The sequence below is a fragment of the Aquarana catesbeiana genome, linkage group LG13, assembly GCF_042186555.1.
Source record: "Aquarana catesbeiana isolate 2022-GZ linkage group LG13, ASM4218655v1, whole genome shotgun sequence".
Lineage (NCBI taxonomy): Eukaryota > Metazoa > Chordata > Amphibia > Anura > Ranidae > Aquarana > Aquarana catesbeiana.
Genome location: NC_133336.1, coordinates 186,819,617 through 186,840,700, shown reverse-complemented (window position 1 = coordinate 186,840,700; position 21,084 = coordinate 186,819,617). Strand labels below are relative to the sequence as shown.

The 21,084-nt window shown below is 46.3% G+C and overlaps 1 protein-coding gene across 2 annotated transcripts in view; it reads right to left on the bottom strand.

The window, feature by feature from the left end:
• The window catches only part of SETDB1 (SET domain bifurcated histone lysine methyltransferase 1), a 100,027-nt gene extending 79,864 nt beyond the window's left edge, over positions 1-20,163 (bottom strand). The window contains exon 1 of one of the 2 annotated variants that reach the window (XM_073610275.1): positions 19,930-20,163. The gene's annotated coding sequence lies outside the window, so the exon portion shown is untranslated. The remainder of the gene's footprint in view (positions 1-19,929) is intronic. The other variant, XM_073610276.1, reaches the window with a different exon arrangement.
• Between the last annotated feature and the right edge of the window lie 921 nt (positions 20,164-21,084).

Genomic DNA, 21,084 nt, shown 5'->3' with positions numbered 1-21,084 from the left:
ATCATCTATCCGGTGAGCAGGATTTTCACCTCACTTGAAGAAGCGACGATCACTAATTGCACTTTATATACATTTTTTCATTTAAATTTTTTTATTGCCTTTGATTTATCCATGGATTAGGTATCAGCAAATTGATTTATTCATATGTTTATGCATGGACTGGTTAAATATCACAGAAATGGTTTTTTTTTATGCTTGGACTGATAACACAATTTTTTTGTGCTGTATATATTCATTTCATAGAGAGGATGTTGTGAAATCTCCACTCATTGTTCTAGCTGGCGACATTATTTATTCACGCTTATCGTGTTCAGTGAGGTATACAGGTTGCGCGGAGCGGGATTTGATTATTATAGGACTACAAAAATGTCTGTTCTGTAAAAGAAGGAAAATAAAATAAAAAGCTTTTTAACTGGGAGGGCGTCCATGAACGTCCTCCCGCGCACGCTGTGTGATCACCAAGTCTATGAGACTCGGCTGATCACAGATCAGAGTGAGGGATCGATCCCCCGGCCTCTTACCACGTGATCAGATGTCAGCCAATGACGGCTGATCATGTGATGTAAACAAAAGCTCAGTAATCAAATTTTTTTGTTCCCTCACGCTGTCAGCGTGGAGGGGGAAAAAAAGCCGATCACCGGCTCCTGTCAGGAGGGACATCGGTCCCTCACACAAAAAGCCACGGCTGCATTTTCTGTGCCCACCAGTGTCAGCTACCAGTGCCCACTATATCAGTACCTACCAGTGCCCAAAGTGGCACCCACCAGTGCTGCCAATCAATGCCCAGTGTCTCAATCATTGCCACAGATCAGTGCTGCCCATCAGCGCCAACTACCAGTGCCCATCAGCGCCAACTACCAGTGCCCATCAGCGCCAACTACCAGTGCCCATCAGCGCCAACTACCAGTGCCCATCAGCGCCAACCACCAGTGCCCATCAGCGCCAACCACCAGTGCCCATCAGCGCCAACCACCAGTGAATGAGAAAAATTAAGTAAAAAAAAAAAACAAGTTTTTTTTTTTTTTTCAAAATTCTCAGGCCTTTTTTGTTTTATTTAGCAAATAATAAAAAACCCAGCAACAATTAAATACAACCAAAAGAAAGGTCTATATGTGTGAAAAAAAAAAAAAAAAAAAAATTAATTTGGGTAAACTGTAGCATGACCGCACAATTGTCATTCAAAGTGTGACTGCGCTGAAAGCTGAAAATTGGCCTGGCAGGAAGGGGGTTTAAGTGCCCGGTAAGTAAGTGGTTAAGGGATTATAAACCATCAGCACAGAACTACCACCTTTAAAAATGTATCTGAACCCCAGAATTTAACCACTTTATTACATACAGGCACTTTTACTCCCTCCCTGCCCAGGCCAATATTCAGCGTCGTCACACTTTGAATGACAATTGCGCGATCATGCAATGCTATACCCAAATTATTAAATTTTTTTTTTTTTTTTTTTTTATTTGGAAACAGATAGAGCTTTCTTTTGGTGGTATTTAACCACTTGCGGACCGCTGGCCATCATATGACATCCTGGTCTTTCAGTGGTATCATTTTTTTCCACCAGCGATTCCTTTCACCGTAAGAACAATCATAGCGGCTGTTCAGCCGCTTGATTGCTCTTACAGGCAGCGGGAGGGGAAGTCCGCGCCCCCCCCCGTGCTTCTCCCGAGTGGGCACTAAAAGGCGGCACTGACAGGCATCACTGGTGGCGGCTGCACTGAATTATTGCCCGATTATCAGTGCAATCTCCTTTGAGGAAAGCCGCTTATTAGCTCTTCTCACGCGCTGTCAGCAAAGGGACCTGGCAGATCTTAGCGTTTGGCTGTGTGAACGCAGCGCGATTAGGAAGGTACGGGAAATTATGCTCGATCTGCGCATGCACAGATCAAGAGCAAAGTGTGTACTTCAAAATTGCATCATGTCCGAGGGCAAATCCACACATGCGCCAAAGGTCTCTGCTTTGAAATGAAGGCCGGGTAGAGCCCCTCAGCGCACAACTGGATTGGGTGCAATGTAATTCTTCCCTAGGTGAAAAGGACAGCACAAAAAAAAAAAAAAAAAAAAAAGCAAAAAATAAATAAAATAAATATTCAAATGGTGGGAGCGGGAGGGGGTTGGAGCCAGATACAAACAATTAATTTGTTAGGGTTGAAGGCTCCGCTTTCACCTAATGCAGTTTCCCAGCCCTTACATTTAGTGGCTGCATTAGCTTTGTTTTTTTTTAACCTGCTGATCCTGCCAGTAATGCACTTCCTGTCAAAGGAACAACAATCACTGTACTGTACCTATGGAGGAGTGTTATCACCTCAGGACAGGACTACAGAACATCTCCCCCCTACCCCCTTCAAACATGGCCAGGAGGTTGTAATCTGTAGACAGAGGACAGGAAGTTATCCGCCGACTTATTTTTGCACTTACTGAACAAATATCCCAAAAAGTTATAAATTAAATTATACAGCGGGTAAAATAAGTATTGAACATGTCACCATTTTTCTAGGTAAATATATTTCTAAAAGGTGCAATGGACATAAAATTTTCACTACATCTCGGTAGCAATTAGACGTGTGCGATTCGTTTAGTTCCGAATTAGTTTAACGAATTAACGAAAACCTGTTTAACAAATTTTTGGGAATATTCGTACTTTAAATTTTTTTTTTTTTTTTTTTAATTTAAAAATTACGAAATCTGAAATAACTATTAAATTATAGGTATTGCAATTCCCTTTCAATTTCCTTTCAAATTTGTCTGTTAGTGATCGAATACAAATTTATCCCAAGTTACGAATTATCCGAAATAATGAATGCCGCATCTAAACGAATGGAACGCAACGAATAATAAACAATTAAAAAAACGTATTATTAATTAATTCGATCCATTCCATTTGTTCAGATGCGGCACTCGTTATTTCGGATAATTCGTAACTTCGGATAAAGTCGTATTTGTTAGACAAAACAGACAAAATTTGAAAGGAAATTGCAATACCTATAATTTAAATAGCTATTTTTAGTTATTATTTAGAATTTTCCGATTTTAGAATTTACAAATTGCGATAATAATGAATAAATAATAATAATAATTTAAAAAAAATGAATGAAACTAAAACTAATTTTTCGGCAGTGCACATGTCTAGCAACAACCCATCCAATCCATACATACAAAGAAACCAAAACAAATAAATGCAGAAATGAAGTTGTGTAAAAAAATGGAATGACACAGGGAAAAAGTATTCATTTTCTTTCTTTACCCACTTCAGCCCCGGAAGGGTTTGCCCCCTTAAAGTGGCACTTCCATCTTTCCATCTATTAAATCTTCTGCCCTTGTTGTTTTAACTTTGGATAGTAAAACATTTTTTTTCTGCCAGTAAATATCTTATACAGCCCACTTCCTTTTTCTTGTCTGGTAAAATGCCTAGGGGTATGACATCATGCGACTCTTGTGAGAGTTTGCCAGGAAGGGAGGGGGGGGATGAGTCTTAAGAGGGTCAATGAGAGCTGCAGAGCTGGAGGTGTGCCTCTGTGTAAATCCAGGAAGTGAAGAGGCAGTAGCTTCAGCTGCCCACAGTTAAAATGGCTGCAGCCAGACTCAGTAGAGGGAGATTTCTGCAGCATATTTGGCAAGTGACAGAATCACAGTATATATAAGATAATATGCAAAGTGGTTGGAGGGAAGCTTCAGAATGGCAAAAATGTTTTTATTATGAATTATGTGAGCAGACTGCAGTTCCTCATAATGATCAGGCCATTTTTTGCAATGCGGAACTGCGTTACTTTAGCTGACAATTGCGCGGACGTGCGACGCTGTACCCAAAAAAAAAAAAATTGATGTTCGCTTTTTTCCCACAAAATAGAGCTTTCTTTTGGTTGCATTTGATCACCTCTGCGGTTTTAATTTTTTGCACTAAACAAAAAAAAAAAAAAAAAGCGACAATTTAGAAAAAAAAAACATTTTTTTTTTAATTTTCTGCTATAAAAACACTCCCAATAAAAAAAAAAAAAAAAAAAAAACAAACAACAAAACAAAATTTCTTTATCAATTTAGGCCATTTTATATTCTGCAACATTTTTTTTTTTTTTTTCACCAAAAATAAAAAAAAAACCCAATAAGCGTATATTGATTGGTTTGCGCAAAAGTTATAGAGTCTATAAAATAGGGGAAAGATTCATGGCATTTTTATATTATTATTTTTGTTTTTACTAGAAAAGGCGGTGATCTGCGATTTTTTGCGAGACTGACATTGTGGCGGACAGATCGGACACCTGACATCTTTGACATTTTTTTGGGAACCAGTGACATTATTACAGTGATCAGTGCTAAAAATATGCACCGTTATTGTACTGGAGGCAGGGAAGGGGTTAACACTAGGGGCGATCAAGAGGTTAAAGGTGTTCCCTGGGTGTGTTTACTAACTGTATGGGGGATGGGCTGCCTGGGACAACACACAGATCCGTCTTCCTCCATAGCAGATATAGAAAAGATTTCTGTGTGATCCCCTGACAGAACGGAGATCTGCCTTGTTTACTTTGGATGATTCCAGTTCTGTCTCTGCAGGGAACGATTGTGAGTGGCCGCGGACATAAGAGTGCGCCGGACCCGCTGATTGGCTCCCCCCCGCAGGCCAATCGGAGCGCGCCCACATATCGCTGTGTACGAGCCTGACGCACACCTATAATGATTTACGCAGCCGAGCCAACCTGCCGCAGTATAATTGCAGCGGCTGGTCGGCAACCGGTTAAAACCAATTGAGAGTTTCCTTGGCTTTGTGTTTGGGATCATTGTCTGGCTGAAACGTCCACCATCGTTTCATCTTCATCATCCTGGTAGATGGCAGCAGATTTTTTATCAAGAATGTCTTGGTACATTTATTCCATTCATTCTTCCTTCAATCATATGACATTTGCCAGTACTGTATGCTGAATAACAGCCCCATGCCATGATGTTCCCACCTCCAAACCTCACTGTTGGTATGGGCGGTGTTTTTGGGGTGATGTGCCATTTGACCTCCAAACATGGTGTGTATTATGGCATCCAAAGAGTTCAGTGTTGGTCTCATCTGACCAGACTATATTCTCCCAGTATTTCACAGGCTTGTCTAAATGTACAGCAAACTTCAAAATTAGCTTCTACATGCTTTTTCTTCAGCAATGGAGTCTTGCGTGGTGATCGTGCATACAGGCCATGGCGGTTGAGTGCATTACTTATTGTTTTCTTTGAAACAATTGTACCTGCTAATTCCAGGCCTTTCTGAAGCTCTCCACAAGTGGTCCTTGGACAACTCTTCTGATGATTCCTTTCACTCCTCTGTCAGAAACATTGTGAGGAGCACCTGGTCATGGGCGGTTTATGGTGAAATGTTCTTTCCACTTCCAGATTATGGCCCCAACAGTGCTCACTGGAACATTCAGAAGTTTAGAAATCCTCCTGTAACCATCATGATATTTTTCTTGTGTGATACCTTGGTAATAAGACACCTTTTTATAGGCCATCAGTTCAGACCGAAACAGCCGATATTCATTTGCGTTCTTATTACTCATAGATTTCAGCTGGTGTCTTGGCTTTCAATGCCTTTTTGCACCTCCCTTTCTTCATCATTTTAATATTTTTCCCCTGTGTCATTCCATTTTATTACACATAACTTAATTTCTGAACTTATTTGTTTGGTTTCTTTGTACGTATGGATTGCCTGGGATGTTACCGACATGTGGGGAAAATTTCATGTCAATAGCACCCTCAGAAATAGATTTACCTAGAAATATGGTGGTCTACACACCCCTATTAAAATGTCAGGTTTCTGTGATGTAAAAAAATGAGACAAAAGATAAATAACGTATTTTTCGGCGTATAACATGCACAGGCGCATAACACGCACCTTCATTTTAAGATGGAAGTTTCAGGGGGAAAAAAAAACCTAACATTTCAAATAAAGAACTTTGAAGCAAAATAAGGGTCACAGCCCATCAATGCAGCCTCACCAGTGCCCATCAATGCACCCTTCTCAGTGCCCATCTGCAATCTCTAAATTGTCCAACAATGCAGCCTGCTCAGTGCCCATTGGCAGCCGCAAAATTGCCCATCAATGCAGCCTCGCCAGTACTTGATTACACAGAGCTGCGATATCCTGTGTACTCGGTGCTCAGTCACTCACAGTCCCGCCTCCTGGCAATGCTCATACGATAGACAGAATAGTGGCCCAATGCGGGGCCAGGAGGCGTGGCTGTGTGTGACTGAGCGCCGGGTACACTGGAGATCGCGGATCTGTGTAATCCAGCGGCGCTTGATCCTCCTCTTCCCTCAGAGGTAGCAGGAATCGGCATTTAACACGCGTGTTATATGCCGATAAATTCGGTAATTTCAGAACTTTTTCCTTTTTCCACCTTTAATGCGACATATAAAAACTGTACAAACAAATTGAAATCTTTTAGCAGGGGAGGAGTAAAAATAAAAAAAAATAAAATAATGTGGTTGCATAAGTGTGCACACCCTCTTATAACTGGGGATGTATGCGTGTTTAGAACTAAGCTATTAGGCCTCATTCACACAAGGTGGACTCTGTTTCCACGGAGTCCGCCTCGGTCCGTCGGCTCAGCGGGAGATCTCTCTGTTGATCTCCGCTGAGCTGGCGGATGACAGGTCCCGCTCTGCTCACTGAGCGGGGAGGGGCTTGTCAGGTGCCGCTGCTGCCTTGCCAACCAGGGATCGGATGAAAACGGAGAGCATGTCCATTTTCGTCAGATCTCACCCGATCCGATCCACCAGCGACGGATCTGGACGTAGGGCCATCTGTCTGCTTTTAGCGGATCGGACAGGGTCGGATGTCAGCGGACATGTCTCCGCTGGCATCCGTCGCTCCATAGGCTAACATGGAGCGCCCGTTCAGATCCGCTGTCAAAACTGACAGGCGGACCTGAACGGTCCGATCGTGTGAAAGGGGCCTTACATTCAAACTCATGTTAAATAGGAGTCAGTACACACCTGCCATTATTTAAAGTTTCTCTGGTTAACCCCAAATAAAGTTCAGCTGTTCAAGTAGGTCTTTCCTGACATTTTTTTAGTCACATCCTACAGCAAAAGCCATGGTCCTCAGAGAGCTTCCAAAGCATCAGAGGGATCTCATTGTTAAAAAGGTATCAGTCAGAAGGGTATAAAAGAATTTCCAAGGCATTAGATATACCATGGAACACAGTGAAGAGTCATCATCAAGTGGAGAAAATATGGCACAACGGTGACATTACCAAGAACTGGACATCCCTCCAAAACTGATGCAAAGAGGAGAAGAGAACTGGTCAGGGAGGCTGCCAAGAGGCCTACAGCAACATTAAAGGAGCTGCAGGAATATCTGGTAAGTACTGGCTGTGTGGTACATGTGACAACAATCTCCCATATTCTTCCTATGTCTGGGCTATGGGGTAGAGTGGTAAGAAGGAAGCCTTTTCTTACGAAGAAAAACATCCAAGTCCGGCTAAATTTTGCAAAAACAAATCTGAAGTCTCCCAAAAGCATGTGAGAAAATGTGTTCTGGTCTGATGAAACCAAGGTTGAACTTTTTGGCCATAATTCCAAAAGATATGTTTTGCGCAAAAACAACACTGCACATCCCCATCCACAAAAGAACACCATACCCACTGTGAAGCATGGTGGTGGCAGCAAAAACACCACATCACCAAAACATCATCATACCCACCGTAAAACATGGTGGCATCATACTTTAGAGCGTTTTTTTTCTTCAGCTGACCTTATTCAAGGTAGAGGGAATTATGAACAGTTCCAAATACCAGTCAATATTGGCACAAAACCTTCAGGCTTCTGCTAGAAAGTTGAACATGAAGGAGGAACTTTATCTTTCAGCACAACGACCCAAATCATACATCCAAAATCAACAAAGGAATGGCTTCACCAGAAGAAGATTAAAGTTTTGGAATGGCCCAGCCAGAGCCCAGACCTGAATCCGATTGAAAATCTGTGGGGTGAACTGAGGAGGGCTGTACACAGGAGATGCCCTTGCAATATCTGGCAGGTTTGGAGTGTTTTTGCAAACAGTGGGCAAATATTGCCAAGTCAAGATGTGCCATGCTGATAGACTCATACCTAAAAAGACTGAGTGCTGTAATAAATCAAAAGGTGCTTCAACAAAAGTATTCATTGAAGGGTGTGCACACTTATAAAACTAAAATAATATGGTTGCATATGTTTACTTCCCTCCACCTAAAAGATTTCAGTTTGTTGTTCAACTGAGTTGTAGTTTATAGGTCACATTAACCACTTGCCTACCGGGTACTTACACCCCCTTCCTGCCCAGGCCATTTTTCAGCACTGTCGCACTTTGAATGACAATTGCGCGGTCATGCTACACTGTACCCAAACAAATTTTTTTATCATTTTCTTCACACAAATAGAGCTTTTTTGTGGTATTTAATCACTGCTGGATTTTTTAATTTTTTACTAAAAAAAAATTTTTTTTACTTAGTTTCTGTCAGTGAATTTTGTAACCATCCTTTAGTATCAATTTAAGTACCATACAGTATGATGTCACAGGAGGAGGAGTTTATTATAAATGCAAAGAAGTTCTAGGACTCAGAGGTGAATTTATTCACAACAAATAGACTGTGCACTTTGTAAGAAATTCGATCCAGAGCTTAGTAAACGAGGCGACGTCAGAGTTCCTGCCCCGCGTTTGCCGGGTTGTGCCCGCGGTGCATGGTTTGACCGACCAACACAGCTAAGCGTGTCTTCCCAAGTGCCCTGTAGGCACTTTTAACATGTGAGTGGACAGGTTTTCATATCTTAAATCAAGCCTGCTATGGTTTTACACTATGGGAGCCTCGTTTTTTATTTCCCACGCTGGGCGCTATGACCTGTGAGAAGGGATTCTGATCGACGCTTATATGGAGAGAAAAGTACATTGGGTGATCGTTGGGAGAAATTTGGCTTGTTTGCTGGTTTATAATTTAACAAGCATGGCTATCTGGCACGTCAGAGAGAGTGGTGAAGGATTCACACTTTGGTGATCTTCTTTGAAGAGGATTTGGGACTCTATATGACAATTCTTATCGATACTATTTTTTTTTTATATATATTTTTTTCAACTTTTTTCATATTTTTTGGAGTTTATGGACTGTCAAACAAGCACTTGAACAATGCTGCTTTGAATTGTGCACATTCTTTTTATGCTTGTTTTGCACTTTGCTTGTATTTTACATAATATGCATCTGATTAGTTATTGTTTATAGAGAGTAGAAGGGATTGTATTAATGATTTATGATTCATGTTCACACTAATTTTGTTTCTCACAATTGTATGTATTTACACATTAGCACAGAGAATACAGCATCTCCCAAAAGTGAGTACACCCCTCACATTTTTATAAATATTTTATTCTATCTTTTCATGTGACAACACTGAAGAAATGACACTTTGCTACAATGTAAAGTAGTGAGTGTACAGCTTGTATAACAGTGTAAATTTGCTGTCCCCTCAAAATAACTCAACATACAGCCATTAATGTCTAAACCACTGGCAACAAAAGTGAGTACACCCCTAAGTGAAAATGTCCAAATTGGGCCCAATTAGCCATTTTCCCTCCCCGGTGTCATGTGACTCATTAGTGTTACAAGGTCTCAGGTGTGAATGGGGAGCAGGTGTGTTAAAATTGGTGTTATCGTTCTCATTCTCTCATACTGGTCACTGGTAGTTCAACATGGCACCTCATGGCAAAGCACTCTGAGGATCTGAAAAAAAGAATTGTTGCTCTACATAAAGATGGCCTAGGCTATAAGATTGCCAAGACCCTGAAACTGAGCTGCAGCACGGTGGCCAAGACCATACAGCTGTTTAACAGGGCAGGTTCCCATCAGAACAGGCCTCACCATGGTTGACCAAAGAAGTTTAGTGCACGTGCTCAGCGTCATATCCAGAGGTTGTCTTTGAGAAATAGACGTATGAGTGCTGCCAGCATTGCTGCAGAGTTGAAGGGGTGGGGGTCAGCCTGTCAGTGCTCAGACCATACACCACACACTGCATCAAATTGGTCTGCATGGCTGTCATGCCAGAAGGAAGCCTCTTCTAAAGATGATGCACATGAAAGCCCGCAAACAGTTTGCTGAAGACAAGCAGACTAAGGACATGGATTACTGGAACCATGTCCTGTGGTCTGATGAGACCAAGATAAACTTATTTGGTTCAGATGGTGTCAAGTGTGTGTGGCGGCAACCAGGTGAGGAGTACGAAGACAAGTGTGTCTTGCCTACAGTCAAGCATGGTGGTGGGAGTGTCATGGTCTGGGGCTGCATGAGTGCTGCCGGCACTGGGGAGCTACAGTTCATTGAGGGAACCATGAATGCCAACATGTACTGTGACATACTGAAGCAGAGCATGATCCCCTCCCTGCGGAGACTGGGCTGCAGGGCAGTATTCCAACACGATAACAACCCCAAACACACCTCAAAGATGACCACTGCCTTGCTAAAGAAGCTGAGGGTAAAGGTGATGGACTGACCAAGCATGTCTCCAGATCTAAACCCTATTGAGCATCTGTGGGGCATCCTCAAATGGACATTGGAGGAGCACAAAGTCTCTAACATCCACCAGCTCCGTGATGTCTTCATGGATGAGTGGAAGAGGACTCCAGTGGCAACCTGTGAAGCTCTGGTGAACTCCATGCCCAAGAGGGTTAAGGCAGTGCAGGAAAATAATGGTGGCCACACAAAATATTGACACTTTGGGCCCAATTTGGACATTTTCACTTAGGGGTGTACTCACTTTTGTTGCCAGCAGTTTAGACATTAATGGCTGTGTGTTGGGTTATTTACACTGTTATACAAGCTGTACACTCACTACTTTACATTGTAGCAAAGTGTCATTTCTTCAGTGTTGTCACATGAAAAGATAGAATAAAATATTTCCAAAAATGTGAGGGGTGTACTCACTTTTGTGAGATCCTGTACATGCACAGTATAGGATGGGTGCGAGGAAGCAGAAGACTCTTTTGATGCCAATAGAGCGGGCATGCCTGCGCAGTATTAGTAGGGTGCCAGTATTCATGGAACATTTAGTCCCAATGCAGGAATCCACCTGACACATGAGCAAAGACAAAGGGCAGGAGGAATCATAAGACATGCAGTCCTGGAGCAAGAAACCTCCTGACGCTACAGTGAACACGAGCGACACTCCACGATCTGAAGTTGGCAGCACTGACGACTATAAAATGTAATTGTCTGCGCACACAAATGCTGTAAAGGCCGGTTCTTACTACATGAACAGTAAGACACAAACAGGAAATGTTGGTTCTGGATGGAATGCCTTGTGTCTTTAACCGCTTCCCGACCACCGCACGCAGATATACTGCAGCAGAAGGGCACGTACAGGCAGATTAACGTACCTGTACGTTGCCCTTTAAGAAGCGGCTCGCGGGAGCGCCGCCGGGAGCTCCGTGACCGCGATCGCAGGTCCCGTGGACCCGATGTCCGCGGGGACACCCGCAATCGTCTCACGGTTAGATGCTATTGTAAACAAGCATCTCCCAGTTCTGCCTAGTGACACTGATCTCTGCTCCCTGTGATCAGTGTCGTGTCACACGTAGCCCCTCCCCCCCGCCCCCCAAGTTAGAATCACCCCCTGGGACACACTTAACCCCTACAGCGCCACCTAGTGGTTAACCCCTTCACTGCCAGTGTCATTTTTACAGTAATCAATGCAATTTTTTTTAGCACTGATCATTGTATTAATGGCAATGGTCCCAAAAATGTGTCAAAATTGTCCAATCTGTCCGCCATAATGTCGCAGTCACGATAAAAAAAAAATAAAAATAAATAAATAAATAAATCGCTGATCGCCACCATTACTAGGAAAAAAAAAGATCATCAATAAAAATGCCATAAAACAATTCCCTATTTTGTAAACGCTATAACTTTTGCGCAAACTAATCAATAAACGCTTATTGCGATTTTTTTTTACCAAAAATATGTAGAAGAATACATATCGGCCTAAACCGAGAAAAAAACATTTTTTTAAATATGTTTTTTGGGATATTATAGCAAAAATTAATTCTTTATAGCGCAAAAAATAAAAAATTGTAGTTGTGATCCAATACCACCAAAAGAAAGCTCCATTTGTGGGAAAAAAAAGGATGTCAATTTTGTTTGGGAGCCACGTCACACCACCGCGTAATTGTCAGTTAAAGCGACGCAGTGCTGAATCGCAAAAAAGTGCTCTGGTCAGGAAGGGGGTAAATTCTTCCGGGGCTGAAGCGGTTAAAGCGTAGGGAAGTGTTTTTTTTTTTTTTTTTTTTTCTCACAGCGGAACTTCACCCAAAAAGGGAAGTTCTGATTTTTTGCATTCTCCCCCCTACTCTGCCACGTTTTTTTTTTTTGGGTGGGGGAGAACAAGTACCTGGATTTCATAGGTATCCACCACCACGGCAATCGAAGCTTGAGTTCTCCCCCCCCCCCCCCCTTCCCCACAGCCTTCTGGGACACATCACAGGTTCTAGGAGACTGCACGACCAATCAGGGCCCTCGGATTCCTCTTGTATTGAACTGTAATGTATCTGTACTGTCTGCCCTCATGTTGTAAGGCACCAATTAAATCCTGCAACATAATAATTATAACAAAGTAAGGTTCGCGCATACGCAGTGGGAAACCAGCTGCAAGGCTTCACTACCAGAACACCGCGCTGATAACTGTATGTAGCTGATGCTATACTACTACACCAGGGGTAGGCAACCTGGGGCCCTCCAGCTGCTGCAGAACTACAAGTCCCATCATGCCTCTGGGAGTAATTGTAACTGCCAACCTTGCAATGCCTCATGGGAAATGTAGTTCCACAACAGCTGGAGGGCCCCAGGTTGCCTACCCCTATACTACACTATAATACAATCGCACACAGTGGCTGCATCACCTCACCACAGAACTGCTTTGTTCTGCTTTCAGAGTCACTTCTGACAAGTTTTCCTGACACCAAAAGAAAACATGGTGACAGGGGAGGGAGCTCCAGCACGTAGCCTGCGATTGACAGCCTCAGCTCTGTTCCTGTGTGAAGGGGGTGTGTCCCTACCCTCCAATCAGCTCTCACCGAGCTCTGCAGGAGTGTAATTTCAGCTCTCTGCCCCCTTTTTTCTGACCACACAGATAAGCTTTACAAATGTCTGGAATTTGAAAGGGTGTAGAGAAGATAGACGGGTACAACTTATGCAGGAGGGTTTGTTTCACCTCTGTGCATCACCTGCAGATACTCCCTTCACTGGTCATAAGTAGGAGTTTACAACCATCTAGGGATAGTGGGATAGTGGAATAAGCTGCAAAAATTTCCCTCGCTTCAGCAGGCTCCTTCCATCTGTGCAACCAGTCCCCTGCAGGCTCTTCTCTGAGGTGCTCCACCTGGCCGGTGCACTATGATGTCATCACATAAAATGCAGGACCAATAATTCTGCATTATACGAGACGACAGCCGGGGCCCCGCCCACAACCTCAGAGAAGCCTGTCGGTGTGAAGTGGAAGGTGGGAGGGGCTCTGCAAAGTGTTTTTTTTTCATTTCCAGCTGTAAAAAGGTCCTTTACTACCCTATCCCTCGGCCCCCTTTTTTTTAACCCTTTATCCTATATTTTCACACCCACCCAGCAAACCCAGTGCCGTCAGGTTATAATCCGAGGGAATGCAGGGCGGGGCTGGGAGGGGAGGGGCATGGAGCAGGAGAAAAAGAAAAAAAAATCTATACACTGTGGAGGGGGGAGGAATGCAACAGGGCAAAGCTTGTTTTTAACTGTTCACTATTTTATTAAAAAATAAAGTTTGGATCCAAAATAGATTTTCCTGTACATGTCCTCAGACCGACAGATCGGCAAGACGTTTGTGGCCCACAAGGTGCCATCAGATCCCTACACATCTATTCCAGAGGGATCGGACATCATCAAATCATTCCCCGCATCTATTACCTTTTGTACCATCACCCCCTCCCTTTAGAATGTAAGCTCTACAAGCAAGGCCCTCCTGTCCCTTCTGTATTGAACTGTACTGTAATTGTGCTGTCCCCCCTCTACATTGTAAAGAGCTGCATAAACTGTTGGCGCTATATAAATTGTGTATTATAATAATAATAATACGAATAATAATAATCTGTACAGGTAAGAAAACCACTTTGGATCCTTACCAGGGAATCTACATGCATTGGGGGGGGGGGGCAGACACATGTACTATAAATCCACAGCCGGGTTCTCGGGGGTTTCCGGTGATTGCTGTGCTCACCTCAGGGTCTCAGGTTATTCTTGCACTCATCGTGGGAGTTCCCCTAATCCCCGCACTCATCGTGGGAGTTCCCCTAATCCCCGCACTCATCGTGGGAGTTCCCCTAATCCCCGCACTCATCGTGGGAGTTCCCCTAATCCCCGCACTCATCGTGGGAGTTCCCCTAATCCCCGCACTCATCGTGGGAGTTCCCCTAATCCCCGCACTCATCGTGGGAGTTCCCCTAATCCCCGCACTCATCGTGGGAGTTCCCCTAATCCCCGCACTCATCGTGGGAGTCCCCCTAATCCCCGCACTCATCGTGGGAGTCCCCCTAATCCCCGCACTCATCGTGGGAGTCCCCCTAACCCCCGCACTCATCGTGGGAGTTCCCCTAACCCCCGCACTCATCATGGGAGTCCCTCTAGTACCCAAACTCATCATGGGAGTCCCTCTAGTACCCCAACTCATCATGGGAGTCCCTCTAGTACCCCAACTCATCATGGGAGTCCCTCTAGTACCCCAACTCATCATGGGAGTCCCTCTAGTACCCCAACTCATCATGGGAGTCCCTCTAGTACCCAAACTCATCATGGGAGTCCCTCTAGTACCCAAACTCATCATGGGAGTCCCTCTAGTACCCAAACTCATCATGGGAGTCCCTCTAGTACCCAAACTCATCATGGGAGTCCCTCTAGTACCCAAACTCATCATGGGAGTCCCTCTAGTACCCAAACTCATCATGGGAGTCCCTCTAGTACCCAAACTCATCATGGGAGTCCCTCTAGTACCCAAACTCATCATGGGAGTCCCTCTAGTACCCAAACTCATCATGGGAGTCCCTCTAGTACCCAAACTCATCATGGGAGTCCCTCTAGTACCCAAACTCATCATGGGAGTCCCTCTAGTACCCAAACTCATCATGGGAGTCCCTCTAGTACCCAAACTCATCATGGGAGTCCCTCTAGTACCCAAACTCATCATGGGAGTCCCTCTAGTACCCAAACTCATCATGGGAGTCCCTCTAGTACCCAAACTCATCATGGGAGTCCCTCTAGTACCCAAACTCATCATGGGAGTCCCTCTAGTACCCAAACTCATCATGGGAGTCCCTCTAGTACCCAAACTCATCATGGGAGTCCCTCTAGTACCCAAACTCATCATGGGAGTCCCTCTAGTACCCAAACTCATCATGGGAGTCCCTCTAGTACCCAAACTCATCATGGGAGTCCCTCTAGTACCCAAACTCATCATGGGAGTCCCTCTAGTACCCAAACTCATCATGGGAGTCCCTCTAGTACCCAAACTCATCATGGGAGTCCCTCTAGTACCCAAACTCATCATGGGAGTCCCTCTAGTACCCAAACTCATCATGGGAGTCCCTCTAGTACCCAAACTCATCATGGGAGTCCCTCTAGTACCCAAACTCATCATGGGAGTCCCTCTAGTACCCAAACTCATCATGGGAGTCCCTCTAGTACCCAAACTCATCATGGGAGTCCCTCTAGTACCCAAACTCATCATGGGAGTCCCGCTAGTACCCAAACTCATCATGGGAGTCCCGCTAGTACCCAAACTCATCATGGGAGTCCCGCTAGTACCCAAACTCATCATGGGAGTCCCGCTAGTACCCAAACTCATCATGGGAGTCCCGCTAGTACCCAAACTCATCATGGGAGTCCCGCTAGTACCCAAACTCATCATGGGAGTCCCTCTAGTACCCCAACTCATCATGGGAGTCCCTCTAGTACCCAAACTCATCATGGGAGTCCCTCTAGTACCCAAACTCATCATGGGAGTCCCTCTAGTACCCAAACTCATCATGGGAGTCCCTCTAGTACCCAAACTCATCATGGGAGTCCCTCTAGTACCCAAACTCATCATGGGAGTCCCTCTAGTACCCAAACTCATCATGGGAGTCCCGCTAGTACCCAAACTCATCATGGGAGTCCCTCTAGTACCCCAACTCATCATGGGAGTCCCTCTAGTACCCAAACTCATCATGGGAGTCCCTCTAGTACCCCAACTCATCATGGGAGTCCCGCTAGTACCCCGCACTCATGGGAGTCCCGCTAGTACCCCAACTCATCATGGGAGTCCCTCTAGTACCCCAACTCATCATGGGAGTCCCTCTAGTACCCCAACTCATCATGGGAGTCCCGCTAGTACCCCAACTCATCATGGGAGTCCCGCTAGTACCCCAACTCATCATGGGAGTTTGCAGTGATCCATGTGCTCACCATGGGGGCTCTGCTGATCCCTACACTCACTGTGAGCGGTTGCATCGATACGTGCGCTCATCGTACTCACTTTTGTTGCCAGCAGTTTAGACATTAATGGCTGTGTGTTGAGTTATTTTGAGGGGACAGCAAATTTACACTGTTATACAAGCTGTACACTCACTACTTTACATTGTAGCAAAGTGTCATTTCTTCAGTGTTGTCACATGAAAAGATAGAATAAAATATTTACAAAAATGTGAGGGGTGTACTCACTTTTGTGAGATCCTGTACATGCACAGTATAGGATGGGTGCGAGGAAGCAGAAGACTCTTGATGCCAATAGAGCGGGCCATGCCTGTGCAGGTATTAGTAGGGTGCCAGTATTCATGGAACATTTAGTCCCCAATGCAGGAATCCACCTGACACATGAGCAAAAACAAAGGGCAGGAGGAGTCTGGGCGAGAGGAATCGTGAGACATGCAAGAAACCTCCTGACGCTACAGTGAACATGCCCTGATCCGGAAGTTCAGGAAGCGGCACTCTACGATCTGAAGTTCGGCAGCACTGAGGACTACAAAATCTAATTGTCTGCGCACACAAATGCTGTAAAGGCCGGTTCTTACTACATGAACAGTAAAACACAAACAGGAAATGTTGGTTCTGGATGGAATGCCTTGTGTCTTTAAAGCGTAGGGAAGTGTTTTTTTTTTTTTTTTTTTTTTTTTTTTCACACAGCGGAACTTAACCAAAACGGTAAGTTTTGATTTTTTTAATTTTCCCTCTTCTGCCACTTTTTTATTTTTTTTTTTTGGGGGTGTGGGGGACGAGTACCTGGTTTTCATAGGTACCCTCCCCGCAGCCTTCTGGGACTTCTGGGACACATCACAGGTTCTAGGAGACTGCACGACCAATCAGGGCCCTTGGATTCCTCTTGTATTGAACTGTAATGTACCTGTACTGCATGCTGTAAAGCGCTGCGCAAACTGTTGGCACCAATTAAATCCTGTAAAGTAATAATCACAAAGCACGGCTCGTGCATGCGCAGTGGGAAACCAGCTGTGAAGCGTCACTGCCCGTTTCCCTTAGTTAAGATGCCCGAACTGCACCCCCCAAGCAGACTGAAGAATAAGCTTGGGGGTGCCGACATTGCTGAATCCCCAGACAGGAAAGTGTCCTTACATTAAAAGTTAGCGGCTACAGTATTTGTAGCTGCTGACTTAATATTTTGAAGGGGGACTGGAGCGCCTCTTTAATTTTACTGAGCTGGAATGTGTAGAAACATGTAACAAATCAAGAAAACATGTTGCCAGGGGAGGGAGCTCCAGCACGTAGCCTGCGATTGACAGCCTCAGCTCTGTTCTTGTGTGAAGGGGGTGTGTCCCTACCCTCCAATCAGCTCGCACCGAGCTCTGCAGGAGTGTAATTTCAGCTCTCTGCCCGCACAGACAAGCTTTACAAATACCTGGAATTCGAACAGATGTAGAGAAGATAGACGGGTACAACTTATGCAGGAGGGTTTGTTTCACCTCTGTGCATCACCTGCAGATAGTCCCTTCACTGGTCATAAGTAGGAGTTTACAACCATTGTATGTCTAGGAATAGTGGAATAAGCTGCAAAAATTTCCCTCGCTTCAGCAGGCTCCTTCCATCTGTGCAACCAGTCCCCTGCAGGCTCTTCTCTGAGGTGCTCCACCTGGCCGGTGCACTATGATGTCATCACATAAAACTGCAGGACTAATAATTCTGCATTATACGAGACGACAGCCGGGGCCCCGCCCACAACCTGCAGCCTCAGAGAAGCCTGTCGGTGTGAAGTGGAAGGTGGGAGGGGCTCTCCAAAGTTTTTTTTCTTTCCATTTCTAGCTGTAAAAAGGTCCTTTACTACCCTATCCCTCGCCCCACTTTTTTTTAACCCTTTATCCTATATTTGCAGACCCACCAGCCAATCCAGTGCTGTCATGTTATAATCCGAGGGAATGCAGTAGGAGAAAAAAAAAAATCCAGCTTCTATACATCATCATAAGGAGGGTTCATTCTTTATGAGGGTGTCTGCTGAGCCCCAGCACTCAAATTTCCACACTCATCATGGAGATTCCGCTAATCCCTGCACTCATCACAGGGGGCTCCCCTGATCCCCACAATCATTATAGGATAGAGGAGCCGAGGAGAGGAGATCTGTGCAGAGAAAAGGAGAGGAGATCTGTGCAGAGAAGGGCAGAGGAAAGGAGATCTGTGCAGAGGAAAGGAGGGGAGAGGAGATCTGTGCAGAGGAGAGGAGGGGAGAGGAGATCTGTGCAGAGGAGAGGAGGGGAGAGGAGATCTGTGCAGAGGAGAGGAGGGGAGAGGAGATCTGTGCAGAGGAGAGGAGGGGAGAGGAGATCTGTGCAGAGGAGAGGAGGGGAGAGGAGATCTGTGCAGAGGAGAGGAGGGGAGAGGAGATCTGTGCAGAGGAGAGGAGGGGAGAGGAGATCTGTGCAGAGGAGAGGAGGGGAGAGGAGATCTGTGCAGAGGAAAGGAGGGGAGAGGAGATCTGTGCAGAGGAAAGGAGGGGAGAGGAGATCTGTGCAGAGGAGAGGAGGGGAGAGGAGATCTGTGCAGAGGAGAGGAGGGGAGAGGAGATCTGTGCAGAGGAGAGGAGGGGAGAGGAGATCTGTGCAGAGGAAAGGAGGGGAGAGGAGATCTGTGCAGAGGAAAGGAGGGGAGAGGAGATCTGTGCAGAGGAAAGGAGGGGAGAGGAGATCTGTGCAGAGGAGAGGAGGGGAGAGGAGATCTGTGCAGAGGAGAGGAGGGGAGAGGAGATCTGTGCAGAGGAAAGGAGGGGAGAGGAGATCTGTGCAGAGGAAAGGAGGGGAGAGGAGATCTGTGCAGAGGAAAGGAGGGGAGAGGAGATCTGTGCAGAGGAAAGGAGGGGAGAGGAGATCTGTGCAGAGGAAAGGAGGGGAGAGGAGATCTGTGCAGAGGAAAGGAGGGGAGAGGAGATCTGTGCAGAGGAAAGGAGGGGAGAGGAGATCTGTGCAGAGGAAAGGAGGGGAGAGGAGATCTGTGCAGAGGAAAGGAGGGGAGAGGAGATCTGTGCAGAGGAAAGGAGGGGAGAGGAGATCTGTGCAGAGGAAAGGAGGGGAGAGGAGATCTGTGCAGAGGAGAGGAGGGGAGAGGAGATCTGTGCAGAGGAGAGGAGGGGAGAGGAGATCTGTGCAGAGGAGAGGAGGGGAGAGGAGATCTGTGCAGAGGAGAGGAGATCTGTGCAGAGGAGAGGAGGGGAGAGGAGATCTGTGCAGAGGAGAGGAGGGGAGAGGAGATCTGTGCAGAGGAGATCTGTGCAGAGGAGATCTGTGCAGAGGAGGGGAGATCTGTGCAGGGGAGGGGAGAGCAGTACAAGGCAGAGTCTGGATCTCCCCTCACCTCATACACTGAGGACTCTCCTCTCCTCACTGTATGACCACCCACGTGTGTCCATGCGCCTCTACTACACTATATACAGGAGACAAGTCACTGTACCGGCAGATGATGGCCGCCTCTCTCCGCTCTCTTCTTCCGCCGTCTTCCCGGTACCCGCCTTCTTGTCTCCGGTTACCGGAGTGACGGGCCGGAAGTCAAGCCCCGGGAACCGAACAGCCTCGCTAGCTACGCCCGGAACTGACGTCAGGGAGCGCCCGCCCACAGAAAAACAGGGGGCGCGGCCTGCAATAAGCGGGAGTTATGGGAAGAAAAAAATCCGCGCTTTTGTTCGGAGGGCGGAGAGAAAGTGGGCGGCATGCGATAGGCTGAGGGGATAGCGGCTCTCCCGCCTCTCTATCCTTCACCCTATCACAGGTCACCGCACTGATCGCCGGAGTTATGCAAATATAAACAGAAGAGACACGTGACACGTCGGGGGAGGAGCTCTGTGTACACGGAGGGAGGATTGACCAGGGCAATACGAGATGGGGGTGGAGTTTGGATTTAAAGGACCAGTACATGTGAACTAAAGTGGAATTCAATCCTCAAATTAAAAATTTCACTCTTGTGTCCCCATCCTCACCTTCCCATCCATTGTCCTCACCTTCCCATCCCCCCTCCTCACCTTCCCATCCTCCTCACCTTCCCATCCCCCCCTCCTCACCTCCCCCCTCCTCACCTTCCCATCCATCCTCCTCACCTTCCCATCCCCCCTCCTCACCTCCCCCCTCCTCACCTTCCCATCCCCCCTCCTCACCCTCCCATCTTCACCTTCCCATCCCCCCTCCTCACCCTCCCATCCCCCCTCACCTTCCCATCCCCCCTATTCACCTTATTCACCTTCCCATCCCCCTCTTTACCTTCCCATCCCCCCTCTTCACCTTCCCATCCCCCCTCCTCACCTTCCAACCTCTCCTTACCCTCCCATCCCCCGCCTCACCTTCCCATCCCCCCTCCCATCCCCCGCCTCACCTTCCCCTCCCTCTCTCATCTTCCCATCCCCCCTCCCATCCCCCGCCTCACCTTCCCTTCCCCCTCCCACCCCTCTCCTCACCTTCCCATCCCCCCTCCCATCCTCCTCCTCACCTTCCCTTCCCCCTCCCACCCCTCTCCTCACCTTCCCATCCCCCCTCCCATCCTCCTCCTCACCTTCCCATCCCCCTCCTCACCTTCCCACCCCCCCTCACATCCCCCCACCCCCTCACCTTCCCGTCC